The 8,380-nt window shown below is 41.1% G+C and overlaps 1 protein-coding gene across 1 annotated transcript in view; it reads right to left on the bottom strand.

Moving 5' to 3' along the window:
- Nucleotides 1-6,759: 6,759 nt before the first annotated feature.
- LOC105680433 overlaps nucleotides 6,760-8,380 on the bottom strand; it is a 12,290-nt gene continuing 10,669 nt past the window's right edge. Inside the window, exon 3 of the transcript XR_004461248.1 lies at nucleotides 6,760-6,770. The gene's annotated coding sequence lies outside the window, so the exon portion shown is untranslated. The remainder of the gene's footprint in view (nucleotides 6,771-8,380) is intronic.

Raw genomic sequence — 8,380 nt, 5'->3', positions numbered from 1 at the left:
AGGGCGGCTAGCATCTTTTTCTAACCACCGATATGGAGATTGACCAATTAGCAGCTACGTCAAATTCCGTCACCTTCTGAACGAAGGGTATCCTCGACGAATCCGATGATCTCGTGTCCTCAGACACACCTCATCATAGTTTTCCTCTGTAGCATCATCGCGACGGAGAGTCATTCTCTCGTGAGGTCGTATTAGCGAGTTATTTAGAGTCTGTACGCTCGGTGGATAATCCACGTTTTCGCAGAGTCCGACTTAGATTTTTTTGAGCACGTACATCTATCATCCCGTTGACCGCGGATTCATTGTTGAACGTAAGACCAACATCACTAGTATCGCGAGTGTCCAACCGCCGCGGTTGATTGTCGAGTCGGTAGCATCCATACTCGTATTAAGAGACCGTACCTTCGTTATAACACGACGATGGCCGATTCCAATGAAGATTCATCAAACGCCCACAACCTTATTCCTGACCCTTCCCTGACATTTATATATAACAATTTAAGTAATTCGATATTCAAACCTAAATAAATTCTGTGCAACGAAATCGAATATTTACCTTATCCAAGTTTAATCCTCTGCCGCGCCAGTATCCGTGCACATAGCAGGTTAGTCGAAAACGTGGAATATATCTATCAGTAGCCTAAACACCAGTTAACCCTACCCATAAGTAATTAATTTATTGATAAACTATTTAAAAAAAAATCTTTTTCTCTAATTGAAATAGTCCTTAGACTATTTCTGGTGGCAGCAACTATCGTATTAATCGGGACTATTTCTGGTGGCAGCAACTATACTATCGTATTAATCGGAAATCTTAAATCAATATTTCATATACAATCATATCATTTCAATTTTCCCCTTCCGATTAAATTCAACTTAAACAGAAAATAAATTAAACAAAAATTAAAATTTAAACCTTGATTTAAACAAATAAATACGTTACAAGTGCACGCCACTTTCAGCGTCCAACAAGCACAGCAATTTGCAAAACGCAATTACTCCTCGATTTTCATGAAAACTAAGCGTTACTTCGTTAATATTTGAGATGTTTCGACGTTTAAAAGGTTCTTTTCACTCCATTTTACACGCCTAATGTAGTGCATGCATCTTTCAGCGACGAAACGTGCACAGCAGCTCGCAAAACTCTATCTCTTCCTATATCTTCACGGCAAGTAAGCGTTATTTCGTTCCTATTTGAGATATTTCGACGTTTAAGCGCTCTGTTCAATCAACTCTACACCCCGAATGTAGTGCACGCATCTTTCAGCGTCGAAACAAACACAGCGACACGCAAAACACAAAGATTCGTCAAATTTCACGAAAACTATGTGTTATTTCCTTGCTGTACGTGTTATTTCGACGTTTAAACGCTCTTTTCACACCATTTTACACGCCGAATTTAGTGCACACCACCTTCAGCGTCGAAACATAGGCAGCATCTCGCAAAACGCAATCTTTCGTCGATTTTGACGAAAAGTAAGCGTTATTACGATCCTGTTTGAGGCTTTAAGACGTTTAGACTCATTTGTCACTCAACTCTACAACCCGAATGTAGTGCACGACGCTTGCAGCGTCGAGCAAGCCCTGCAACTCACAAAACACAATGTTTCGTGGAATTTCACGAAAACTAAGTGTTATATCGGTCCTGTATGAAATAATTCGACGTTTAAAGGCTGTTTTCACTCCATTTTACACGCAATATGTGGTGCGCGCATCTTTCAGCGTCAAGACATGCACAGCAGCTCGCAAATCGGAATCATTCCTCGATTTTCACGAAAACTAAGCGTTATTTCGTTTCTGTATGAGATATTTCGGCGTTTAAACGGTCGTTTCACCCCATTCTACACGCCGAATGTAGTGCACGCCACTTTCACAGTCGAAACAAGCACAGCAGCCTGCAAAACGCAATCTTTCGCCGATTTACACGAAAACTAAGCGTTATTTCGTTATTGTTTTTTATCTTTCGACGTTTAAACGCTCTTTTCACTCTATTTTACACGTCAGAGCTGGTGCCGTCGTGTTTCGTCCCGTCTCGTCCGTGATTCGAACACACAAACGAACGCACGGTATAATACATTAATAAAAGATTAATTAAATGTTGGCACATATAAAATTCTATTAAATAAGGGCGATTAATAGACTAACAAAATAGGAATGTATATGTCGGAGACGAAAGGACGCCGGGGCCCCTCTGAAACTTCAGGATAATCTCCTAACATTGTAATCTAGAGTCTACTATAGCCGTAATGAAACAATCGCAGTTATCCAAGCCGATGGTAACCGTCCGGGATTAGTAACGGTGAGCTTTGGCTCGGGGCGACAACCTGTCCAACGTAACCGCGGTCAACGGGACGGGCGCTCCATCTAACAAAGGTGCGGAGCGGTGTTATTACCCTCATTAAAGGAACTACCCATAGAGGTATCGGACAGCAAAACACGCTAACGGTTCCTTAGGACAAGTAATACCTGAGGTTGAGGCACGTACACAGCACAAGTCCCGGTAGCCCGAGGACCCGCTATAAAACCTGGGTTTTTCGGCAATTAAGTTTTTTTTTGCAAACGGACAGGCAGCTTCTATTTGCAAACGGACAGGCAGCTTCTGTCCCAAATTGACCAATCGACAGCGACGTCGATCCGAGGATCTTGGGTACTTAAATACCCCACCAGAGTTTATCTCGGTGGCGTCGTTGGGACGAAGAGGCATTCCTGACTGAGACCTCATCGAGGAAGGGAATAGCGCCTTACGATCAGTACACGTTTGAGTTAGAGCAAGCATATCCATCCTCCCGTTGACCGTGGATTCGTTATCGAACCTAAGACCACTATCACTATTGTCGCGAGGGCCTAATCGCCGCTGTTGATGGTTGAATCGGTAGTGTTCATACCCGTTGTATCAGGCCGTATCTTCGTTATAACACGACCCTGGCCAACTCCAAGGGAGGTCTAGCAAATGCCCACAACTCTATTACTGACGCTTCTCTGACATATATATATATGTAAGAAACGCGAAAATATATTAAATAGAATCGATTAATAAACTAAAAAGTATATGGGCCATTAATTAACCGATCAATAAACTGATACGCGCATAGCACGAATCGCAAACCGATCAAATCAATCAAGAATAAAGAACGATTGTATACGACGTAATAGCAAGGAAAATAAATGTGACAAGTCATTGAGAACGTAACAAATTATTCGAAACAAATTTGTTGGTGGCAGCGGTGGGATAGACTTCCACAGAGGATTGAAGTTCACACGCGTATTACAATAACATAAACAAGAAACATGGCGACCGCACGAGACTCACTGAAGGAGGATACGCTTTTGACGTTGTCAGAAAAATTGAAAGCATGGGATGAAAATTTTCGCGTGTTGACCGACATAAGCCTAAGATTTGCTAAATTAGAGGAAGACGTGCGTACAAGTAGGGTAACAAACGAAACCGAGATACCTGCATTATCACCGATAACACGACGAGAGACGAGACTGACCGATAGTAACTCCCGACCGATTAAGTTAAAAGACGCGATCGAGTCGGTACCTGTGTTCGACGGACGCCGACCGTCTGCATTCAAGTTTTTAAGGGCATGCAAGCGAGCGCGAAATATGGTATCAAGGCATTAAGAGCCTCGGTTGATGAAATTATTAATGAATAAGCTTCGCGGGCACGCGTTTCTCGCCGTAGAAGACAGTGAGATAGTGAGTTTAAACGATTTCGGAAACAAATTAAAAGATATGTTCCGCCCAAGAAAAACTGTTAACGAATATAAAGGTGAATATTAGGTGGTCTTTCAACGACCGAGAGAAGATAGATTATATGGACCACGTCAGAAATCTCAGGCTGGCAATAATGGATGGGGAAAGATGCGAGTATGGCATCATATCCCAAGATGTTCAAGATACAATAGATTGGGACACAAGGGAGGCTCTCGTTAAGGAGCTCCCAAACGAGGTGTATTTGCAAGTCAAAGTAGCAGGATACCAATCCTTAGATGATGCGTACCGCCAAGCCGTGAAAGCAACACGGGAGTTAAGACGCGCTAACGACAGAACGCGATACCAATGACCGACACCTCCGAACAATTACAACCGTAACAACGTTCGCTCCCTGAACAACATCGGGAACAGCCGCCAAGATTGAAAATTTGTACCGCCGTCGCAGAATCGTCCAAACGCTCCAAGACAAAATACTATAACATGTAACTATCGCAAAAAATCTCAGCATTTAGTAAAAGATTGTTACAAATTTAAAGCCCGAGTAGACGTTGGAATAATCATACCCTATGCATCGAGACAATCGGGAAACCGAACACGTCCTTCGGGAGAACGGGGCGAGCCTCGAAGGAACGATGCTCCGAATCGCCAGAGTATAGGCGGCAACAAGGAGGCCGACGCCTACGGCAGTAAACAGAACGCGGGCAACGATCCCCGCGAGACTGGCGCCACAACACACAAACGCTATGGATAAACCCATCGTGCATTTGTGCACAAGAACAATCGGAAAATGTGGAGAGTCAACAAATAAAGGAAAAGAAAGTCCACGAAAAAACAAAGAAGAATCATCAAGAGCCGGACTTAGATTCACACGACGACCTCTCCGAATTATTTCAATAAAGCTAAACGATCCTGCAAATACTCGAACTGCACGAATAGTCTCCCAGACTTAAAAACCAAGACAAGTTTATTACTAGACTTCGGATCAGAAATCAATATTATTAAGAAACCTGCTTTACTCGATTCAGTAATCATCAACGAGCTAGAATCAATTGAAGTTCGAGGAATTTCGGTAACGAACCTGGTCACCCTAGGGCAGACAGTAATACAGATTGCGGGTCAGCCACTTATTTTTTATGTGCCAACGCCCATGCCGCGCTGAGTGCACTCGTTCCCATCGGAGTTGACTGTAGACCGCCGAGCAGGATGGACCTCTCAGTGCGCGCGTCAAAATAGACAAACATTCACTAAAGTAGAAGAAACAAGTGACAAAAAGTGAAAAATACTACATTGACATCATCCCTATAAGCACAAATAAGATTAAAAAGAAAATAAAATAAAATAACACAAAATAAAACTATAAAAAGATAGAAGCTACCGATAATGAAGCCAAAAGCAACGAAACGGAACTCACCGTGGACCCAATAAAAAAAGCCATCAAGAGAAAAATAATCACACAAAAAACAGCCAAGGAAATCAACAATAGTTTAAGACTTCCCGTTCAAAAGACACGGAAACTCAACCCACAACCAAACCTGGTTGCCAGGACGAAAAGACTAGTAAACATCCTAGGAAACACAGTTGTAGATTATCACCCCAGCCAAGAGGAAAAGGCTAAAGAAATCAAAAACATGAAGCCCATAAGAGCTACCTCGCCTCCAGCGATCATAACAAAAAACAGATTCAGTATATTACAATCTGAACCAGAGCCTCATCCACAATGGGGACCATCAAACTACTCCACTTCGAGCTCAACGCTAGAACAAATAAAAAAGAAAAACGAAACATTACGAGGCAAAATGGGAAGGCACGGTCCCATCATGCCACCGGGACAATCGGCGCCGTAGGGGCGACGGACCCCATCGTACAACCCAGGAGGCCCTGCGCCACCAGCATCGCCAAGGGGGGACCGAGCACCGGACGGACGCCCCACCGGATGCTCCGCGGAGGAGCGTGCGAGCGCCCCATCCACTACAAGGGATAACAAACCGCCGCCCATCAACATAACGCTACAAGACCCAAAGGACACGGTAACGCTCATAAAGAAAGTAGCGGACATCAAACAGTTCCATATTAAAAGAATACACTCAGGTAAACATGCACTCTACCTCCGAAACCTACCCGATTTCCATAAAGCAAAACAAACACTCCTCTCAGCTAACACAACTTTTTACACGTACACACCCAAAACAGAGAAACACCATACATACTTGTTAAAAGGTTTAGACAATAGTTACACCGAAACAGAAATACTTACAGACCTACAAGCCTTGCAAATTGACGACGTAAAATTCACAAAAGTCACACGATTCACGACAAAAAGATCAAGGGAGAACAACATATTGCTCCCAATTTACATAATACAAGTATCCCCCGACAGTAATATAAATAACTTGTTAAAAGTTAACCATTTTAACTACTTCAGAATAAAATGGGAAAAAATAATAATAAAAAAAAAAAGGATGACATAACCCAATGCCACATACAAAAAAAAATGATTACATAACTCAATGCCAGAAATGCCAGCGATTAGGTCACACAGCACAAAACTGCAACCTAAACTACCGCTGTGTTAAATGCACTGAGCCCCATGGTCCAGGCGACTGCAAAATAAAAAGAGAAAACGCAGTAACCAAAGACAAAATATTCTGCGTTAATTGCAAAAACTACGGACACACCGCGTCATACAAAGGTTGCCCCAAACTCGTAGAGCTTCGTAAAAAGCTAGCCGATAAAATCAAAAAAGACAAAGAAACAAAGATAAAACGAATTGTCCAAATAAGCCGCAAATACATCCCAGAACTAAAGTTCTCTGACGTAGTGAAACAACAAACAAAATTAAATCAAACAATCGAAAACACATCACAATTAACAAACTTAGATCCGCGCTCAAGCCAAAGCACAATTACAATCGATAACTCCCCCCATCTAAACATTATAAACGTTATTGAAGACTTTAAAAAAGATATCCTCCAAGCGTTAAAAGAACAACAAATACAATTAAATGAAATAAAAAATACACTATCAACGCACGAAGAAAGGTTCGACACCATCTTCAACGCTTTCAATAGTACAGATGACGAATAACCAAAATACGCTAAACCAACAATTACAGCAAAAAACACATAAATTTAACCTAAAGCATCTGAAAATAATTGCAATAAATGCTAACTATTTAATTTCAAACCAAAAAAGATACAGTATGCTAACCCTAATAAATAAAGAACCCCCCGATATGGTACTCATCTCAGAAACAAAACTTAACAAAAGACACAATGTACACTTCAAAAACTACTCCATGATAAGACACGACAGACCGAACGCCAGTCAAGGAGGAGGAACAGCGATCCTCATAAAAAACCCCATAAAATACAAAACAATTCTAATTGATAGAATAACAAGTTTCAAAACCTTAGAAACAACGATCATAAAAATAAAAATAAGCAATAAGGAAAATTTATTCATCACTGCAGCCTACGCAACCTACGGAAACCAGAAAGAATTTAACTACGAATTCAATAATCTTTTCGAACTCTTGCAGCTCAACAAATCGGAAAACTACTATATAATAGCACTTAGCGCAAGAGACCTTAACGCAAAACACACAAGCTGGAAAAACGAAATAAACAACACACGAGAGGCAACTTCATTAGAAACTGGCTAGACAATAAAAGCATCCACTACAAAACAAACTTATACAGCTCCGAGCTACCCTCTTACCCAAAAGGAGGCTCATACCTGGACATATGCCTAGCAGACGCGCGACTAAAATTTCAAAACCTACCTCCAAATAACACTCTCAAAACCTTAGCCTATGACAGTGACCATAACGCCCTAGTATTTCACGTAAACAAAAATACATCTGACTTCCTAACACTCGAAACTCAGACCGAGACACTCAGGTACAATTACAAAAAGACAGGCTGGAAAAAGTTCCAAAACATACTCGAACAAAACTGCGACCTAAACATCTACAACAACGTCAACCTAACAAATAGACAAATCGACTCATTCATAGACGAAATAGAAAAACATACACAAATCGCTCTCCAGAAATCCGTGCCAAACATAAAACGAAAAAATTCATGCGAGCCCTATATCAACAATAAGATAAAAGATCTACATCGAGATAAAAGCTACATACTCTCCAAAACAAACAATATAAAATTTAGCTATTCTTACGACAAAAGAGAAGAATTAGAATTTCTAAAGTACCTATTATACAGAATAAAAGCGCAACTGAAACAAGAATTCGCAAATTCTATAAACCATTACTGGACAAACAAAATAAAAAACATCTCCAAAAACAACTCAGCCAACATGTTCCCACAAATAAATCAAATCTTTAGACCAAAAGAACAAAACCCCATCCCACCTCTCAAATTGCCCTCAGAAAATGCCTCCCTCATCCAAGAAGCAGGTATAACGACACAACACCATCAAAGACACCGAGGGTAACTTCATAATACCTAAAACAATAGAAAAACTAGACATCATCGGATCATCAACTAGACACCCACTTTTCCAAAATACATACACAAAACGAACGCATGGGCCGAGATCAACTAAACAGAATTATCATCGCCGAAACAAACAAACTCAAAAATGAAATGGAACAAGACAACACGCTAAACAAAACAGTCTGCACATTCTCAAACGAAAA

Source organism: Bombus impatiens, unplaced genomic scaffold (genome assembly GCF_000188095.3).
Source record: "Bombus impatiens unplaced genomic scaffold, BIMP_2.2 scf_0162, whole genome shotgun sequence".
Lineage (NCBI taxonomy): Eukaryota > Metazoa > Arthropoda > Insecta > Hymenoptera > Apidae > Bombus > Bombus impatiens.
The sequence above is the reverse complement of the archived record's forward strand: the minus strand, read 5'-3'. Positions and strand labels throughout refer to the sequence as shown.